Source organism: Miniopterus schreibersii (genome assembly GCF_964146895.1).
Source record: "Miniopterus schreibersii genome assembly, chromosome: 3".
Lineage (NCBI taxonomy): Eukaryota > Metazoa > Chordata > Mammalia > Chiroptera > Miniopteridae > Miniopterus > Miniopterus schreibersii.
In genome coordinates this window covers 74569097-74590767 of record NC_138103.1, presented here as the reverse complement: position 1 = coordinate 74590767, position 21671 = coordinate 74569097, and the positions used below count along the sequence as shown (strand labels likewise).

At 44.9% G+C, this 21671-nt stretch overlaps 1 long non-coding RNA gene across 1 annotated transcript in view; it reads right to left on the bottom strand.

The window, feature by feature from the left end:
* Positions 1-6790: 6790 nt before the first annotated feature.
* The window catches only part of LOC308555385, a 231784-nt gene continuing 216903 nt past the window's right edge, over positions 6791-21671 (bottom strand). Inside the window, exon 7 of the long non-coding RNA XR_013998537.1 lies at positions 6791-6913. This is a non-coding gene — a long non-coding RNA (uncharacterized lncRNA). The remainder of the gene's footprint in view (positions 6914-21671) is intronic.

The following is a 21671-nucleotide window of genomic DNA, read 5'->3' as shown; positions in this document are numbered from 1 at the left end:
CTTTTACTCAACAGGATAAATTTTGCCTATAGTTGTTATCAGTGAAAACTTACCTCAGTTTTAAAATGACTCACTTTACTAATAGCTCCTACATGAATGAGTCCCCACAGCAACCCTGTGATACAGTGAGAGCATGGCATTAAGATGCCATCATTCAGTGCATAAAGATATTGAAAGGCTTGAGATATTGCATGACTTTCTCAAGGTCATATGCCTTGTTAGTGAGCAAAGTGACTAGAACCTTCAGGTGTTCTGATTCCTGGCCCAGCACTTCCCCAGCTCTTCATTTTCTTTTCTCTCATGTTGAGCAAATCTCAGCTAATGGGTATTTATTCTCTTGGTCCAAAATGGCTGCTGTAGCTCCTGCCTTCTCCTTTGCATTTCAGCCATCAAAGTAAGATATGAGATATCTGCTTGCCTTTCATTTGTTAAAAGTTAGCCAGATGACCACATATAGAAGTTGGGCAACCTATAAAATGTAGTCTTTTTTATGGACAACCTTTTGCCCTGCTAAAATTCAAGGGAAATCTATTACTAAAAGAAGAAGGGAAAATTCATTTGGGGAGACAATTAAGTGTCTGCTACATAGTATCCAAAGAGAACACCAAACAGAAATGGCCCCATGGTGAGTCTCATTTGGTGGATATAGCTGTAAGAGCAATGTTTTCTAGGGTTGAAACAGGGCCTTCCTTCTAAATGACTCCCAGAATGTCACCAAGTAAATGTTTTCCTGAAGCACCCAGTTCCCAAATAAATTTTAGTACAGGAGACTCAACCACTATTGTATAGTACTTCAGAATTTACAAACATTTCATAAACTTTTGCATTTTGCAGCTAACCTTAAAGAGGCACCATCTGAATGGTTTACTTGGGAGACCCAGAATATTACTGACCTACTACTAGCTGTACCTACTACTACTTGCCATGAGTTTGAGCAAATCATCTCACCCTCTGGGCCTCAGTTTCCTTATCTGCATAATGAGGCGGCTGTTCTTTAATGTCCCTTCCAGCTCTAACATTTTGTTCAGTAGTCCCCCTTTATCCATAGGGAATACGTTTCAATACGCCCAGTGGATGCCTGACACCATGGATAATACCAAACCCTACATACACTGTGGCCTTCCCTGTACATACATACCTGTGATGAAGTTTAATTTATAAATTAGGCACAGTAAGAGATTAAAAACAATAACTAATAATAAAATAGAACAATTATAACATACTGTAATTTAAAAATTATGTAAATTATGTAAATGAGGTCTCTCAAAATATCATTGCAGTGTACTCACCCTTCTCCTTGTGAGGATATGAGGTGATAAAATCCCTAATGATGAGATGAAGTGAGGTGAATGATGCAGGCATTGTGACGTAGCATTGTGACATAGCACACGTATTGTGATACATGACAGTCCATCTGACAATAGAGACAGCTACTAAATGACTAATGGGTGGGTGGTGGGTAGAGTATAAACCCTGGATACTCTGGGCAAAGAAATGATTCACATCTTAGCAAGGATGGCACAAGATTTCATCACGCTGCTCAGAATGGCATACAATTTAAAACTTATGAATTGTTAATTTCTGAAATTTTTCCATTTAATAATTTTGGGCTGTGATTGACCATGGATAGCTAAAACCAGACAAGGGGAACCACTGTAGTTCCTTTAACAAAAACAGGTTAAACAGTCATGCCCCTGACTCCTGTTGTAGCCCAAAGACAGGTCCCAAAACTCTATAGAGAGCTCTAGCACAGGACTTGAAGGGGCGCCTCCCAGCCCAGCCCTGTGGCGCCTCCACATCACCTCCTGAGGTCCTTAGCTGACATGTTCCTGGTGAAATCAGGGGGCTCCAACACTGTGGGGAGACTGTCTGGCACGAAAACCATGGCAGAGGGTGGAGAGGGTGACCTCTCTCCTGTCAAGGAGCAATGGCATGCCTCTTTGTAGATTTTGATTCATTTATTTCACATCTCTTAGCACAAAAGAGGGAGAGAGGGAGAGGGGGAGGGACAGGAGGAGAGAGGGAGGAAAAAAGGGAGGCCACAGAAAGATCAAACCTTATCAAAGGTCAATTTAAATTTGCTTCTGGGTATAAGACAGCTTCACAATGTAAAAATCAAGATAGATGTTTACAATGTTTCTTCTCTGAAAGATTCAGACTATTTAGGACCGGGCACCGAGCAGCAGACAACTCCTGCATCCAGGCTTCCTCTCCCCAGAACTGCTGCCCGGGTAACTTGGATGAATCTGAAGACAAGACTTGACTGGACCCTTTACTTGCTCCTCTGATCCAAGCTGCTCTGGGAGCAGGTGTTCTCTGACTTCTCTGAACCAACACATCTCATCAAGCTGACTTGCTGCGCTGCTCTGCCCAGCCGTTAGCAGGCCCTCTCCTGGGACTGCCTAAAAGCAGGTTTCCCTCGTACTCCTCTAGAATTTGGATTCCAGGTGAAATCCAGTTCAAGGAAACTTCAAAAGCAGCCTTTAAAGAGAAAAGCAAAGGAGGTTTCACAAGAGGGCAACTGGCCAGCTGCATGAAGAGCAGAGGAGAAAACGGAGCTGGGCTAGGCCACTGCTTCAGTTGACATTGACTTCTCAGGACTAGAGGGCCAAAGGGACCACTGTCTTCACACATCATGCGGTCCCTTAGGACCACCCCTACAAGGTCTCTCCAGATTCCTACCTCCTTCCCCGCACTCTTGGAGGCTAAAACTGTTTGCTCTCACTCCCGCAGGCACTGCCTACCGTCGACTTGCTCCTGCGATAACATCCCCTCTAGACTGTGGGTTCCTTGAGAGCAAGGATTACTTGGAAATCCTTACATTAATATAAACCTAATATGTAAATTTAAAAATTCACCTACATATGAATATAATGTATAATATATATCTTGCACGGTGCCTGGAACACAGTAAGGACTTAATAACTACTTGGCAAAAGAAAGAATGGAAGAACAAATGAAAAGTTCACTGAGTCTGTTTCTCACTCACTCACTGTTCTCTCATTGTATGAGCTTTTGTTTTTTCTTTTTTTTCTTTTTTTAATATATCTTTATTGATTTCAGAGAGAGGAAAGGAGAGGGAGAGAGAGAGATAGAAACATCAATGATGAGAGAGTCATTGATCGAGCCCGCAACCCGGGCATGTGCCCTGACCAGGAATCGAACCCTGATCGCCTGGATCCTAGGTCGACACTCAAACCGCTGAGCCACGCCCGGCTGGGCTTTTGTTTTTTCTTAAAGGGGTAATTTACCAAAAAGGAAAAAAAATAAATTCTAAAATAAAGGATATGTGACTTCTGATTTTGTCAGCTCAGGCTGCTGTAACAAAAGAGCATAGACCGGATGGTTTCATCACAGGTATTAATTTTCTCACAGTTCCGGACGCTAGAAGTCTGAGATCAGGGCGCCAGCATGGTTGGGTTCTGACAAGGGCCCTCTTCCTGACTTGGAGAGGGCCGCCTTCTCGCTGTGTGCTCACATGGCCTTTCCTTATTAGGTTCATGGCAGAGAGAAGACAAAGAGAGGCAGAGAGAGAGAGGCAGACAGAGATCTCTAGAGTCTCTTCCTCTTCCTATAAGGGCACTAATCCCATCTCAGGGGCCCCACACTCATGACCTCATCTAAATCTAATTATGTGCAAAGGTCCCACCTACTAATACCAGATCGTTGGGGTTAGGGTTTCAACATAGGATTTATGGGAGACATTTAGTCCATGACAACTTCTCAGGTAGCTTCCAACCAGATGTGAGGTGGTTTCATGCCACTTCCCTGCTGCTCCGCCTCCTCTGCTCCTCTCTTGCATGTGAGGAGCACAAACAGAATTAGCAGGGCGGGGCTAGTTCCCCTCCCATCCCTGCATGTTCTGTGCAGCAATTACCCTCTTGTGAGTATCTCTACCTTGGCACATTCGAAATCCAGAAAGACATACCCCACCACTGACCTGAACAGAATCGTGGCAGCTGATAAGGCAAGGCAGCTAGCTATAGGGTCTGCAGCTGGGGGCTGGCTGGAGAAGGGCTGGGAGCTGCTCCTGCCTCCCCAGCTTCCCTGGGCACACAATTTGGTGGATTATTGACAGTGCTGAGTGATGTGGATGGCATTTATTTTCTTTCAATTGCTGCTATAAAATGAACTTCACACCATCTGCAAAATTAGGATTCAGAAGCAGCCCTGGATATTAAAGCATTTGTGGCTGCTCCTGCTATTATGTAAGATTTTACATTTTATAGGCTCCCTATGGGACTCCAAGTATAAATTAAGATACATATTTAGAAAGCAGTAAATAAACTTAGGAAAGCAGCAGTACAATTAATGAACGGACAGAAAATTACATATGGGAGGAGAAATAATTTTTTACATAGAGAGTCAAGCTAAATGGGCTTTAAACATTCTCCTGTCACTATCATTAAGACATTAATAGTGAGCATGACATACTGAAATTCATAAGGAAGATTTTTTAACAAAACGAATAAACAACTCCGTGCATAACAGGGGTCAGGGAAGTGACGGGCTTGCTCTCCTCCCATCCTGCGGGACTAGGGAACTTGTCTAATTACTCCAAAGCATCCTGTAGTGCTCTCTCCAACTGAGCAAATGCTTTGATCAGAAGAGTTCTAGAGAAACCATTCCAGGGCCTTGTTCTAATGTCGCCAATCTTCTAGCACAACTACTACCTGTGTCACTTTTTCTTTACCCCACATTCTTACTGAAGACACAGTCACAGTACAATTCAAAGATGCCATGACAAATCAGGGCCAGTCACCTCAGCACAAAATCTCCAGGCCTTACTAGGAGGGGTCTGAGCCCACCTTTGTGAATAGCTGTGCTCACACTGGTATTGGGCCTGAGGCAGGACAAGTCCCTGGCGCTGGTAAGACTTCCAGGAAACTGCAGTTCTCATGTTTTGCACATCCCTCCTTCCACATGCCCTCAGAGATAACACAGAGGAAAGCTGGCCTCTCATCTTCTCTAGCGAGGAAATATCATGTCCACGCGTGTTTATTCATGATGCCTGTGATCGGCCCGATGGCTCAGAGGGAGTAGACCAGGGAATGTGGTTCTGGCAGGGATCAGTCTGGGCGCCCTCCCCGCCCCCAGCTAGTCCCTCACCACCGAGCCTGGGGGATGGACCACGCAGAGGGAGGAAAGCACTGGGTTACCAAAGGAGAGCACTTACTAAGTGGCTGCCCCGGACTCAGCCACCGCTCGTGCCCTCGCTCCCTTTCCCAAATCACTTTCCTTCCAATTGCATCAGGCCTGGGCCTGGGGAGGCTGGTCTCTGGTCTCCCCCAATTTGCCTTTGAAATGCTACTTATTCTAATGGAGGTTAGAACCCTAGGAGGCCATTCCCTGAAGTATCACTGAACTGAAATATAATCCAAAAGAGAGAAAAGGTTTTGGCCTGGTGCTTTATATTAGAACAAGAATAATCATGGTAACAGCTTGCATTCTCCTTGATACCTTTCACTCAATAATATCAAGCAATTTGTACACAAGTAATTAAGAAAACACTCCTTTGTGGTCAGTTACTAGTTCAGCCCCCATTTTAAAGAGAGACAGAAAGAGGCTTAATGATTCTCCCCAGGGGAGATCTGAGTAGGTAGCGGAAGCGCTGGGTATGCAGTGATTTGTGGCGTAAGATCTCTCTGGTTTGCCTCTAATCCCCAATATTGGGCTCACAAAATTGCTTGGGAGCAGAGTTGGCCTTAAGTCTCTTGGGCGGTGTTGCTGTGCTCTGTTTGCGAGCCGCCTGGTTCGGCTGCGGAGGCAGCTGTGTTTCAGAGCTGCTGGTGAATATTTTCTGTACTCTCCTTTCATCACATGATGTATATCATTCCCCTCACTGGCATTTCCAATCACTGAGAGCAGATGCACGGAATGAATCGGGGCACTGTAATCCCCCCCCCCTTGCTGATCTGCAGGGAGGGAGACGGGCTGGGAAGGGGAATGGGTGAGGTGGAATGTTCTTCCAAGCCTCCCAACCGCAGCACAATTCCGTTTCTTGTTCCTTAGAACCGCTTATTCGAGCTCCCTCATGGCTCCATCCCCTGCCCTCTGCCAGTCTCTTCACCAGGCCCAGGCTGCCTCTCTTCTCAGAAAAGCCAGAGTGAGCTGGTGGCCAGGCCACAGGGCCTGGGCTCTGCCTCGCACGAACTCTCTCGTTTGTCAGGAACAAGTTTTGGGTTGGGAGTGGAAGAAGACATGTGCTATGAGAGATGGCATTATCTGATGACAGTGTCATTATTTGTAATTACCCTTTTCATGTTGGATGCTGTGTATTGAGGCTGTTGTTACTGGAAGATATGTCATTACACTTCTATCTCATTCATGTGAAATTTAAGCTGACAAAGGGGAAAAGACAATTACTAGATTGCTTTTAAATGCTTTTTTTTTTCACTCTGAGGCTGACCAAGAACTTGGATAATATTGGGTGAAGCTATAGAATTTCTTTGTGAAATAGACAGCACTTGGAGACAGAAGATGGAATTTATAGTTGCTATTAAAACAGTGCTGAGGTTCTTGAAGGAAACTATGAGTTGTGTTCTTAAGTAACTTCAATAATTACAGCAGTAATTAGCGCAGGTAGGCTCACATGAAAGTATCACACGCAAGCAGATAAACATACTTGCAACTATATCAATAAAGCACTCTGCAAGCATAAACTGCTATATAAACGCTAATTAATTACATAAGTAGGCATACAGGAGGGGGTTTTCATATTACTGCAAAGATAAAATAGGCAGCCCCCTCATTCGAGAACCAGGCTTCTCCCCTCCTCCTACCTCCAGCCTCCTGCAGTGCTCGGCCTCCATCAGAGACAGTCTGGACTCTACACTGCCACTGTCCAACCAACTGCCACAGCCACATGTGGCTCCGGAGCTCTTCCAATGTTGCTAGTCCCAAGTGAGATGAGCTGCAAGTGTAAAACAGACACCAGATTGTGAAGGTTTACTTTTGGGGGGAAAAAGGAAAGAAAATAACTCAGTAATTTTTTATATTGATTACAAATGGAACTGATGCTACTTTAGATAACTTGAGTTAAACAAAATATATCATTAAAATTGAGTTTACCTCTTTCTTTTGGCTTTTTTAACATGGCCCCTAGAAAATGTAAAAATATATCTGTGGCTCACATTTGTTGCTTGAAGTACCTTTTGTTTTGTTTTGTTTTGTTTTGTTTTGTTTTGTTTTGACAACGCCACTCGGCACTGTCTGCCTGCAGGAGGTGAGAGGAAGCTGGAGACCAGGAGGGAACCGCTGGGCGCCTGGGGCCACATCCCGCTGCTGCTGTTCCCCTGACGGGGAAGCGAAAGGGAGCGCAGACCGGGCGGCTCCTCCATGCTGCGAAGGATGGTGGCAAAACAGGTCCCCAGGTGACCCTCGTCACCCTGAGATGCCACCTTTCGAGGCACCAGATGCTTATTAAAATAAAGGAGCCTGAGGCAGGTGGGATATTGGGGCAACTTACCTGCAGAATGAAGAGGAAGCAGACCACGGGTTTCTGGGCCCGTTTTGGTCGCCACCTGCCTGCCTGCCAGGCCTGGTGGCCAGTTTTTCACGGGTGGAGAAGGGACTGGGGGCGAACGTGGCGAGGACTGACCTGGGAGTGAGAAAAGGAACGACTGTCCCATGTAACTTCTGCCGTAGTTTACCTCCGAATCCACCACACCCGCTTGTCCTGAATGAAGAGCACTTGCGAGAATTCACTCAGGAGCTATGGCACCTGGCGCAGCGTTTAATTGTTGGATAAATGCTGATAACTGCGAGCTCTGGGGTTAGCTGCTACAGTCTTTGGGTGGGTCATTTAAAGCACTTGAAATTATTTGCATATTATTTGCATAAACTTGCGTATTAAGTTCAGAAGGCTTTAACTCCAAGTCTGCACAATTAAACTGAATTAAATTGATTACTGCAACACCCTACAATTGTGTACAAATCCAAGATTAATGTATGCGATGATATAACAGATTTTTCAAACATTGAAACCCATTCCAACCAGAAATCATGAATACACAGCCTGCATGGAACCGGCAATATGCACCCTCTTTTTTATTATCCTTGCCCCAGGATATGTTTTTATTGATTTTTAGAGCAAGAGGAAGGAAGAGAGAGAGAGAAACATTGATTTGTTGCTCCACTTATTTCTATATGCATTGGCCTATTGGGACGATGCTCTAACCAACTGAGCTACCTGGCCAGGGCCAGGAGGACGTTTTTAAATGTCCTACCTTTCTTAGGGGTGTTTATCTTTCAAAACACTTAGCGCTCACCTGGTCCAACCTCACCCTGACTCTTACTGACCAATGAGGGACCTCAGGTCTAGAGAGGAAACAGGACTGACCCAGCACTAGCAACCATCCCTTGGTCAGGCCCACTCCTCACAGCAGTGGTGCCCAGCCTTGAGTACTGGAGGACGCTAATGATGCACTATAGGACTGGGCACCTAAATGTCACAGGACAAGCTGGCAAGTGGTAGATACAGTCTGTCCCCCTCTCTTGCCAAGTAGACCTTCTTAACAGCCCAGTGGGCCAGACTCCACCCTAGAATCCTGGGATTTCTCTGGGTGCCCAGAATGTGACTCGGGAAGGAGATGTGAGCTCCTGAGAGGCATGTGCCATTGTCCCCTCAGATTCCTCTCTGGTGGCAGAGACACAGCCCAGAAGAGTGCCAGAGCTGGGTCCTTTAAAGCACTGCCTGGACAGGGCACCTCCTGCTGGCATTTAAGAGGAATTCTTCTCCAGGCCTGTCTCCCAGTTCCATGTGTTCTTTCCATGTTATAATACTTTTTTCTGCATAATTTAATGTTCCCATAATCTTATGTTACCCCGATAATAATTATTATTCCTGACAAGGGAAGGAGTTCTTGGGACTCAGGAAAAAGCAAACAGCTGAAGTGCTAATTTCCTTGGTGCATTAATATGTCATTACTTTTCCTCAGTCACACTACAAGCGTGCATACACACACATGCACTGAGATACACACATATACACACATACACACCTCTGGACAACCCTATCAGTAGTCAGGAATCCTCCAGGAGACACACTAATCACTCCCTTTCCTGTCATTTGTTTGTTTGTTTTTGAATCACTAGAACTATACTGATTTGCATGTCATTTTCATAAATTTGCATAGTGCATACAAGAGGCCCTCTCTGTTCAGCATCCCACACTGCTGTGGAAATATGGCCAGCTTTCCCTGTGTTGCAAAGGAACACAGAAGAAAGCTTTATTTCCACAAACACTTACTACAGTGAAGCTTTTAAATGATACAGAACATAGAAGGATTTTGTTTTTTAATTAAAGTACTACCAGGAGGAATTATTATAAGGCCATCCTTTCTTATTGTGGTCACTGAGATGCTTGGAAACATGAGAGCAGGTGACCAAGAGAAGTAAAGGATGTCCTGCATTCAGAGGGGAGTTTTTAAATGACCCATCTGGGACAGTGGCTAGAGATTCTTTCATGACTTCTGTCCTCGGAGCCTCTGAAATCCTGCTCTCCCAGGGGTTTGCCCACCAGGACTCCCAGGGTAATGCTGCCTCATCCCTGGGAACCCCTGCCTACCTGACTTGGCTCCATGTTCCCTGCCCCTCACTGAGGCTCAGACAACTGTGTGGATTGTGTATGTGCCTGTTCAGGCTTCGGTTTCGGAATAATGATTACACTGTATATGTATGACCACCTGATCATAATCATTCTAAAGAATTCAGAAAAAGGTTTTTATCAGCCCTGCACATGAATGTGATATTAAGACCCAAGTTGAAAATTCAGTCGTATGTGCACACCCCTTATAGTCTCTTACATAATGGCCTTGCCTGTGCACTTCCTCCCTCCCCCTCTGGCCCTGATAAGTCAGCCGTTCACCTTTGCCATGTTACTTTTGCCCTTTCATGATAAACCATCCACAGAATTAAAAAGCAAGAGAAAGGGAGAGGGGATGGGGCCCAACACCTCATTGATTCTCCAGTCACTGCTCAAGGAATGGCCAAAAATGGAATGGATGGAATGAGTTTACCCAAGGAAAGGGAGAAAGAACTGAGAAGAGAAAAATACTTTAAAATTACCTTTCTCGAGGCCAGTGCTCTGGGAGCTAACGTGGCATGAGGCTCACAAATCAGGGACTTCTTTCCTGTAGAGGAGTGGGCAGACCACCAACCAACCTGGGACTTGTGCTGAGCTAGGAAACTTCTGGCTCTGCCACGGTGGGCTATGTGGTCTTGCCCAGTTTTCACAGCCTTTCAACCTGATTTTCCGGGTCTCTAAAACTGGGATAATAACACTGTAACATCCCTGCTTACTCTATGGAGTAACAGAGATGATTAAATCATTTCATGTATCATTTTTGAGAGATACCTGTGACTTACATTTTTGGGCTTTTATGAGACTATAAGTTTACATTGCCTCTCACAAAGTGACTAAAAAAGGAGCTTGAACTACAAGGTAAATTTTGTTTCTTTTTAAAAAGTCAACTCACAAATATGTCAGAACATGTGTGTTCAACCTGTACCATGTAAACTACAATGTACAAAGGCACCAACTGCCCTGCCCATTCCAGGCCTTCCAGTCCCAACCACTTTCATCCACAGGCTTCTGTTAAGGTCCCAGCAGCTTCAGGGCTGAGGTCATCATGACAGTGGATCATCAATTTTCAAGCCATTCACTTGAATTTCTAATCTTTATGAATACAAGCAAATCTATGCAGAGCAATGTATTCCAACATTTCATTTTCAAACACCAAAGGAATGATTCCACTGCTCTTGCCAGGTTTCCAACCATATCCATCCAGGTGACCAAATTCAATGGACACCTCTCTGTTCTCATCTTATTTGGTTCCTTGACCAAGTTGACCACTTCCTCTGTGCTGGAACGCTCTCTTCTCTGCTTCTGTCACACCGCTCTCGGTCCTGGTTTTCCCTACCCAATGGCTCTTTCCTTTTTCTTCACTGTTGTCTTCACCTCCTCTCTCATTTCCACAGGCTGAAATTACTTGGGGCCCGTCCTACCCTTCCTGCCTGCCTGCCTTCTTTGTTTCCTCCTTCCCTCCCCCCTTCCTTCCTTCCTTCCTTCCTTCCTTCCTTCCTTCCTTCCTTCCTTCCTTCCTTCCTTCCTTCCTTCCTTCCTTCCTCCCTTCTCTCCTTTGTTGCTTTCTTTTCTTTTCTGCCTATCCCTCCCCCTAAGTGATGTCATCAATCCCAACATTTAATCCCATGGATAGTCTAATGAGTGCCAAATTTATAACTATAGCATTTGCTTCTCAGAGACCCATATTTACATATCCAACTGCCTATTTAATGTTTTTCACTTGAATGTATCAGAAACATCTCAAATTTAACATTTCAAAATGGAATCTTCATTTATGGTCCCCAAACCTGCCTTGCTATATGTAGCACCTGAAGCCAAAATCATGAGTCATTCCCGATTCTCCACGTTTCTGCATTCTCAACTTCCAGCCGCTCTGCAAGTCCTACAGAGTCAACCTGAAAAATGAGTCATGAATCTGTCCATCTCCACCACCACTATCTCAGGCCAGGCCACTACCCATCATCTCTCACCTGATCCACCTTACCACCTCCCAACTGGTCTCTCCACTTCCACTTTTGTTCCCCCTCAACTCAATTCATTCTCCACACTGCAGGAAAGTAAATGATAAGATAAATCAGATCGACATTAAGCATAAATTGAATCATGCCATTCCCCCACTTAAAACTCCTAATGGCCTCCTATTGCAGCTGGAACAAAATCGAGTTTCTGTACAATGGGCTGTTGAGCCCTGCGCAGTCTGGTCTCTGCCCATCCCTCCCACCTCCTCTCAGGCCAGGCTCTCTCCTTGCTCAGTGATTTCTAACCACACTGATCTTCTTAGTTGCCCAAAGACACCCAGCTCCTTCTTGATTTGGGCCCTGTGAATGCAGTACCTTTTCCTCGCACTGCAACCTTTCTTTCTTCTATTCTTTGCACTGAAGGACATGTCTTCAAGAGTCCATCTCCCACAACCTTACCTAAAGACAGTTTTCCAACACACACTTCCACTGCTTTCTACCTTAGCCCTTTCTTTGTGCCTTTATTAAAGTTGTCATAATTTTTAATGATTATTTCTCTGTTGAAAATTTTCTGATGAAACTTCTGTTTCATCTGTGTCGTTCAGTAAAATGTGAGCACGAAGAATGGACAATTTCTAGATTGCTCCTTATAGCATTCTCACTGCGTGACACAATGGGAATGAATGGATGGGTGGATGGATGGATGGATGGATGGATGAATGAATGAATGAATGAATGAATGAATGAATGAATGAAAAATTGGAATCTCAATACTATTATCAAGAGTTTGCATAACCCTTTTCCCCAAGTTATAGTTCCAGTTTGATCTGAACACTTCGCATACACTTGAGACAGCCATTCCTGTGGAAACTTCTTGGTGCTGTCTGGTTGCTTCAAGTCCCTTGCAGGCCACAATCATACATACAGACGTTAGGTACTCCAGAAAGTGACCGAAGGTGAAACGATGTATGTTTAACTTGACTCCTCCTTCCCAAATTGCTTTTTGTAGTGATGACCATCAACCCAATATTTTATTATGCCCAGGGCTCAGCTTCTCCAAGGCCCATCTTCTTAACCATCGCTTGCCTCTAGACCGTTTGTATTCCTCACTTCCTTTTCTCATTGCCATTTAGACATCAGACTCTGCTCCTGTCTGCCTGGGTTGCTCTTCTTCCATCTGGTAGGGAGCTCGTGTCCATGATGAAGCACTAACCAGGTCTCTCTGGCAGTGCTCAGGGGCTGCTTCAGACCAAGGAAGCCCACCTTGTACCTGCCTGAGGAAATGAACCAGACAGTGTGGTAGCTGAAAGGGGTCTTGGATATTCCCTTTATTTTATAATGAGAAAATCAGAGAAGTGAATTGACTTGTCCAAGATCACACAGCCTTGTAGTCAAAAGCCAGAACCAGAACCCAGGCCTCCAGAATCCTTTGTCCAGTATACAGTGGTGTAGAAATAATATTCAGAATATGGTATCTTTAGAAAAATGTTTTCATGTGAATATTTTATAGAACGTAAAGTAAATAACATATTTCGAAGAACAATGTAAATATTTTATAGGCTGTGGCACAACTGTCAAGTCTGAGATTAGATCTATGGTTCCTAAGCAATGCTGCACACATGTGGGATGATACAATACGCTGGGGCCTGGGCAGCCATCCCTGAACTGTGTCTGCAGTTTCCTAGAGTGGCAGAATTCAGACTGCACAGCAGCTGCCTCTGCCCCTCATATTCCCACTGCACAGCTGCCAGGCGCATGCAGCCCGCAGGAAAGGGGCTGAGCAGAGCGGCTGCACATCCCTAGGGGTTTCACAGCTACCCCCAGGGAGGGAAGCTCTGGCCTCCCTAAAAGACTCAGGCTAGAAAAAAGCAGAGGCAGCCAGACCTCCCAGGCCACTCTGCGGTGCTGTGACCACACTGCTGACCAGCTGGAAGCCACTTCTTCCTCACAGTGCGAAGTTGAGGGTAGCCACACCACAACACGAGGGAATGGGGCCACCCCCCCCCCCCCGGGCTTAGACCTGCCTAGAAAGATCTTACTCTAGGAGAAATTTCCTTTTTTAGTCTTCTTTTCCTAAGATCTGTCTTCCTCATTCCTGCTGCATTGGCCATCTCTCTCTAGTTATAGTGTTGAATGGCAGAGGCCAGCAAGCACAGAGAAGTTGACCTTCAACAAAGGACACAGTACTTTATTGCCCTTAATAATTCTGGGCTGATTCCTCCCTATAAAGGTAAAATAAATATCCAAAAAGAACAAGAAAAATCTCCAATAACTGACAACCAGACTGGTCCTCCTCAAGTATTTAACACGCTTCCCTCCTTGGCCCCTCACATTAGCTCCTCATCTTTCTGCCAATCAAAAGGATGCCGCTGGGACCAGGGGCCCTGCCCAGCTCCTGGCTCCATATCTCCTACTCTCAGCCAAGTCCCTGACTACTCCGTTAGAAAGACCAGCCCAGCCCAGGCTGTGAAACCAGCTGCTCCCCTCTCAGCACACTGGCAACTCCAGGTCAGTACTCGTTAGCTTGGTGACACATTAGCCCATTTGCTGTTAATCCCTGGGCTCTAGCTGCTGGTGGCCTGGCTCCTGCCCTATTCCTGAGACCAAGGTCCCCCTCTCCTACCCCCACTCCAGAAACCAGGCCCCTGTCTTCATTGTTACAGTCTGGGTTTTTCTTGACAACCAACCATCAGGAACAGACTTGGGAACTTTAGAAGAATTTCAGAATCTTAAGCATTCAAAGTGTTATATAATTTCTTCACTTCTGAATTAGTCAGGGTTTTCCAGAGAAACGGAACCAATAGGATTATATATAGACATATATAAGAGATGATTTATTCTAGGAATTGGCTCACGCAATTATGGAGGCCAAGAAGTCCCACAATCTGCTGTCTGCAAGCTGGAGACCCAGGAAAGCTGGTGGCATAAAGGCCTGGGAACCAGGAGCGTCAATGCCAGAGGGCAAGAGATGGATGTCTCTGCTCAAGCAGGAGAACAAATTCACCTTCCTCCACCTGCTTGTCCTACTCGGCCCTCAATGAAGTAGATGATGCCCACCGACACTGGCGAGGTGATCTTTACTCAGTCTTCTGATTCAAATGCTAATCTCTTCCGAAAACATTCTTACAGAATGTTTTACCAGCTATGTGGGCATCCCTTAGCCCAGTCAAACTGACACAAAAAATAAACTGTCACAGCTTCCTTCCCTACTCTCCACCAAATGTAAAATTCAAAATTAAAAAATACTATATCATACATCTATAATACTCTCAACAATAAAATAAATTTTAAAAAATATATTTCATAAAATAAACTTTTGGAAATGACAAAGAATTCACATCCATACTGATGTTAAAGTATCTTCTTAGATTTTTTGTCTTTCTATCTACGTACATGTGGTGCATGTGCCTTTGTTTTGCTGAGGCCAAGACCGGAGTGTAGCCTCATCAGTCCCCGCTCCTGAATCTGCAGCCTTATTCCTACACCCCAGAAACAAGGTCAATACGACAGTGACAGTCTACAAGCCTCCTGGCCTGCCCACCTATGGCGGAGATCCAGCTACTCAGAAAGTATGCTTCTCTTCTGTAGTACACAGTTGTAACTAGAAGGGGGCTGTCTAGCTGAGGATCGTCTTTCTCACCTACCCTGGCATCTAGCTGGGACCATGTAACTAGCTCTTCCAAACAGAATATGTACAAAAAACTTATAGGCAAAGGCTTTTCAAAAACAGGTGCACTTTCTCTGCTCTTTCTTCCTTCATCCACTGGCTGGATGCAGACATCCTGGGAGTGGTAGATCCATACATGGAAGGAGTCCTGGTCCCCAAATCTCCACATGTAGGAGAGCTGTCAGCTGATGACAAATCCCCACCTTGCTCTGTGATGTGAGTGAGATATGAACTTCTACTGTGTCGGAGTCATTACATACTTAAGAGTACATGTGTTGTTACAGCATGCTAGCCTACCCTCACACTGTCTAAACCTACTCTTATCACCTGCTCTTAGACACCCCCCCCCCCCCCCCCCCGCATTGCTTTGCTCCAAAGCAGTGGCTCCTCAGGCTGTTGTGCAAGCAGCACTGGCCAATTGTGAACTCATATCAGCGAACTCATAGCTCCTTTCTTTTGAGTTTTGGTCAACCAAGAGGTTCTTAACTCTCCCCGCTCCTCATATTTTATGTTCTTTTAATCTGAGATTAGAGAGGAAGAGGAGAAGTTGTTCTCTGCAGAGTAAAACTTGAATCTTGTTGCAAAAACTCAGGACCTGGAGCTTTAATTTAGTGCTGGAACACTGAGGGACCGAACTTGCAGCAAGTGAGGTAGGGAGGAAAAGACATTGAAGGAGCTGCTGTTAAGAAGGTAAGTAATTTACCTTCAGAGTTGTGTGGCTCAACTGTGATGCATGGGATCTGGGGTGTGAGACACTGAGCAATGACACATGGTGAGGTCGCCTGGCGGAGAGGCATTGAATGATTGCAGTTGGGTAGAGGCTGCTAGCAAAAGCAAGATCAAGCTAGTGCTGCATTTCATCACCTAGACCATCTGCTGGACAACTTAGGAAGCAGAGGGCCATTTGCTAAGTGACAAACTGACGTCACTTTATTCTAATGTTCAATAAAAGGAGGACTCTACCAAGAAGCAGACAATAAACAGACTATTTTGCCATTTTCCATCAAGCAATTTGTGCGATGTTTGCAGTCCCTTAAGTATTACTCTAGCATTATGTTTACACTTTGGTAGCATCTGTAGAACAGGAAATGTGCTCCTAAATGTTAGATGCCATTTTAAGTAAATTGCTGTTCTTTAACTCTATTGTAGACAAGGTTTTGCCTGAACTTGTTTAGCTGCTATAGGGAGTTGGCCATAATTTCTTCTACCTCTCCTGCTCTCAACCTTCAGTGCACATCACCTCATACACCTGACAGCTGGTGGTAGATGGGTGCCTCTCATGATGGTGCCCAGACTTTGACTGTACGTCAGAGCCAGGCCACCTGGAGCTCTACACAAGTGGTCTGCACATCTCAAAATAGAAGCCAAATCCTTAGGAATTCCACAGTTTCCATACAAGCCTTTATCTCTGTCTCTGGGATGCATATGCCTGTTCTGCTATAATGATGAATATTGCTTCAGGAAAGGCTGGCTTTTCCTCAGTGTTCTGATCACTATCACTGTGGATCTCACACACACTCACAAATGACAATTCCTTATACAGAATGCTTTGGCTCAGTCTCTTTCACATTTACCATTGTCTTTGTCACCAAGACATCTACGCATAGCTTATATTACCAGTTTTATAAATGATTTGAAGATAAATGTTTGTGTTTAACCAAATAAGCGTGATTTCTTGTTGCTCTCCCCACTTTTCTCCTTAAAACTTAGATTTCTTGTTATCAAGCAAATTGGTGCAGTTTTTAGAATATGTTGAGATCAATACAATTAACAACTTTCTGCAGACTGGCTGTTCAAATGTTTCGCTGCCTTGAGCCAGACCCCTGGTCATGCGGACCACTGGGCCTTTGTGATGCCTCATGGAGATTTCCACAATGAGGCCACACTGCACGCAGCCCATGCTGCCCAGCAATACCACTGTGACAGCACCCTGACAGCAGGGATGGGCCTTGAGAGAAGTACTATGGAAACTACACCTAGTGGTTCCTGAGACAGGATGCTCAGAGCCAACTCCCACCCAGCACCAGTGTCTCAGGTGAGAATCCCTGCAAATGCCATCCAGCTCCAAGACACCCTGCTCGACAGCTGAGAGCCGTAGCACCAGGGACACAGGAATTATTGATTTATGAATGCAAAGTCTCCTGATACCAGGTAATACACTGTTTTAACAGTTCCTGGACTTCATTTAATGGATTGTGAAAAGCCTGCTTTTCCAAGGTGGCCCTTCTAACTTACCCAACACCTTACACCCTTACATCTATAGCTTTCCAGTCTGGCCAGGTCAGAGCAGGGGTGGGGTATGAACTGATCTACAGAGATTTCCTGTGTTCTGCTGAATAGTCATTAAACGGTGAGTTCCTTGAGTTCAAGGATTATTTCCTACTCATCTTTGGATTCGGGTGCTACTACAGCATTTGGTATATAGTAGATGCATGATAAACATTTGTACAAATTAAATGTTGACCCTCTTGGCAAGAGTTTTATATCTGGTATTATAGCTAGCATAGCTGTTAGAAATTTTGATTTCTACAACATGTAGCAATATACTATTACGCTAGTTTTAATCCAACATTTATTACACTCAAATTTAAATGTTAGGACTTAGGTATAAAATATGACTAAAATGTGCTCTGATCCTAAAAGCTACAATTTATTAGAGGAATAGGCCATCTAACCAGATCAACTACACAAAGTATGTATTAAGCAGTGAGATATGCGAACGGCAATTGTGAGGAGCATGGGGGGGGGGCACAGCAGTTTAGGGCCACATAAATGTCATTTAGGTGAGTCAGGAAGAACTGGTGAAGTGCTTCTTTATGAATATCATTTGCACAAAGGTTCCACAATATGTTGTCAAAACTTCCCATGTTCCATTTTGGAAACAATACCAATAGCTAACATTCTTTGAGCCCTTTCTACATGCCAGATACCATGCTAGGCTTTGAATGTCACTAATCCCCAGGGAATTCCTAGGAGGGAGGTACCATTACTGTTTTGCTTTATAAACGGGGTAGTAGGTAACAGAGTGACTAAGTAACATGCCCAGTCTTGCACAGCTAGCAAGTGGCTCAGCTGGAGTTTAAATTTAGGGGTGCTGACTCCAGTACCTGTGAGCTCAACGCTACTAAGAGGACCTCCCTACTCAGCCCTGCATTACCCTGGAATACTCTAGCAATGTCTTCACCAGGCTTTTTATTTCATTTACAAAATTTGCATTATTGAGGGATGAGTTGTAAAACTGGTGAAAAGCTGAATTCCAGTAACCTCACATATTCAAAGTGGTAGCTTTAGAATAAGCAGGAAATGGGATGGGATGACTATGGTAAGTCCTACAGAGGGCCCTCAGTGGGACCTGTCTATTCAGGCCCCTCTCTCCACTTCTATTTACTTCAGGAGAAGCCCCTCAGCTTAAGAACCATAGGAATCAGGGGACAAATATGAAACTTCCAAACTAGCCACAATTGTGGGTCTGTTTCAAGACCAAGATCTGGTCTGTATTCAGTAATCCTGGACAGTGGATTTATCCAACTGTGGTCGTTTGGCTTTGAACCGGTATCTCATTCTCAGTGCCAGATATTTAACCAAGGGGAGCAGATTCTCAACAAGACCATTCCTTATTGCACAGCTCATAAAGGGCCAGATAGCAAATACATTAGGCTTTGTGGGCCCTGCAGTCTCTGGCAGACTACTCAACTCTGCCATTGTACATGTAACAATGAGCCTGGCTGGGCTCCAATAAAAATTTATTGATGGATATTATAAGTTGAATATCACAGAATGTTCAACCATTTAAAAATGTAAAAACCATTCTTAACATGCTAGCTATACACAACTATCCCAAGCTACCAGAATACCAACAAGTGATTGGCACACACAGGAGCCCCGCTATGCAGTCTACCCAGCTCTCCCAAGGGCCATATAACCTACCCTGGGGCACAAGGTTTGAGATGTGAGGCCTGCTGGAGGAGGAACAGTTTACTGATCACTCTTCTTACTGTGCTGCAATGAGTGTCTCATTACAGACGGGGCATCCTGGACTGAGGCGAGCAGGTTAGAGCCCCTGATAAGAAGAAACACTCCTTCCCTCCAATTCTCATAGTCAGTGTCCCTGACAGTATAAATCACAGGGTTGCTCATCTGTCAGGTTAGGCTTCCATGAATCGAAGATGATGTTAATGAGCATCTTTGCAAAAGCTCCCTGTACCGTTTGCCAAGAAATAATCCTCACCCTGACAACAGCAATTAGCGAGAAATGTTCTCTCTCTTTCCTTTAAAAGACTGGTGTTTGAAACTGAGGCATGTTTTATAGATTAGTTATCTTTTGCTAAAAAACAAAAAACCAAAAAAAAACAAAACAAAGGTGGATGCAGGTGATCTATATGTTGATCTCAAGTTTTCACTTATTGCCTCTGAGAATTTCAGCCAAGGTTTTCTTATCATAGTGGAGAAGGGGGCAGCTTCCTGTTTCTCCTCTAGTGAGTGGTAAAGAGATAAGACTCAAAGGCACTAAAGAGAGGCTAGTAACTCTGTTGGTGCCCGCTAAAGAGAGGCTAGTAACTCTGTTGGTGCCCGCCTGTAGTCCCACCCTCACCAGTTTAGGGCATGAAACTGTCTGACTTTCAACTACCAGGACTGGCATCTCTTTGCCTGAGGGTTTTCCCTGGCACCCCTGGCACTGAGCATTTTGTCCTCCCATGTAGCTCACTGGAAATGCTGGGAAATTAAGGCCCCCCAGAAGCAGCTGTCTCACTGACTAGCAGGGATTGCTGTATAAATACCCCACTCCCTCCACCCTTGGATGGAACAACCCTCACTGTGGAACAGTGTTATCAACAGGATAACTGTGCCCTACACTGGCTCCAGGGCTATGTTTCCCTTGGGTGGTAACTGGTTTAGAAACACACCCTTTACTGGCTGTCTTCCCTCCCCACTTTCCTTCCCAACTCCCCTTTGGTGCCTCCTTTATGACCCAATAAATTACTTGTACTCAAATCCTTGAATCAGTGTCTGTTTCTGGGAGGCCCAGTATTAGACTCTAACAAAAAACGAAACAAAACAAAGCCAGGCCTGCTCAGTCAGGTGTGGCCCAGGGCAGTGGTTTCCTCAGTGCGCTTCATGACATCTTGACATTCCAGGGGAAGGAGGGTCAAGCAAATTCCAAATGCCCAGAAGACCTGCTCTGTGTTTTCCCCAGAAATATGTATGTTCTTTGCAAAAACCTCAAAGCCCAGCACAATCTGGGCCTCGGTTACCTGCTGATTTCACCTCCTCCTGCTCCCCAGTGGATGGCTGCATTCCAGCCGTTCTGTCTCTTTGCTGTTCCCAGAAGATGCCCAGCACACTCCAGCTCAGGGCCTTTGTTGTTCTGCCTGGAAGCTCTTGCCAGATTGCAGCATGGCTAACGTGCTCACCTCCTTCCAAAGGGCTTGGTTTCAATGTCACCACCTTGTGGAGACCTTCCTGGACTACCCAAGTAAAATTGCCACAGTCCAGCCCCGCCCCTAATACTCTGCGCCCAGGCTCTGCTTTGTTTTTCTCCATAGCACTTAGGACCTGCCAGCATCGACTGCCTCGGGCCTCTTCTCGTGGAACCTTGCTGAGCGGTGAGAAAAGCTTGAATTCAGCTAGGTTACAACTGGTCCTTTTTTTTTTTTTTTTTAATTTTCATTAATTCTGTATTATTTTGGCTTCAGAATTTTGTCTGTTTAACTCAACAGATTTATATACAGAAAAATTACCTTAAAATTGTCCTGGGGGTGTGTGTGTGGCTTTTACAGTAAAGTTTAGGCTCTAGTAGAACTATTAATTTTGATGACTGTGTTTGAGTCCCAGCCACTGACTAATGTGTAGCCTTGAGCAAGTTCCTGACTCTCAGTTTCTGCATCTGTAAAATGGAGGCACAGATGCCCACTCTGCTATTGTAAAGATTAAATGAGCTAAGTTAGATAAAGTGTACCTAGCAAGTTAGCACATGGCAGGCACTCACTAAACAGTAGCTACTTTTATTATTGTCTAGAATCATTCTGTAGAGGTGGCCGTGATCCTTGAAGCTTAGTTATCTCTTTGAGATCACCATGGGTCTCAGCAGAGAGCTCAACTCTCTTCTCAAATGTTAAAGGTCCCTGACAAGGACCTTTGGGCATTCTTTTATCCTGTAAAAGACTATATATTAGTCAGCCCCCGACAGTGGCTCCTCCCTATTCAGCACAGTTCTTCTATCCCAAAGCTTTAGGAGGTTTTACAGGACCTCACCCAACAACAAGGAGAGAAGACAGTCTCCCAGATGGAGAGAGTTAGTTCTCCACACTTACAGCTACAAAGAGAGAGCTTGCTTTGGCAATACCCTCGCCTGCAGCTCGCAGGGTGGACCACAGCACTTAACAACACAAAGCCAAAGTGTAGATCAATGTCTCTCATTTGAAGTGGACACTCAAGAGAAGTTGGGAAGTCAACATGCGAT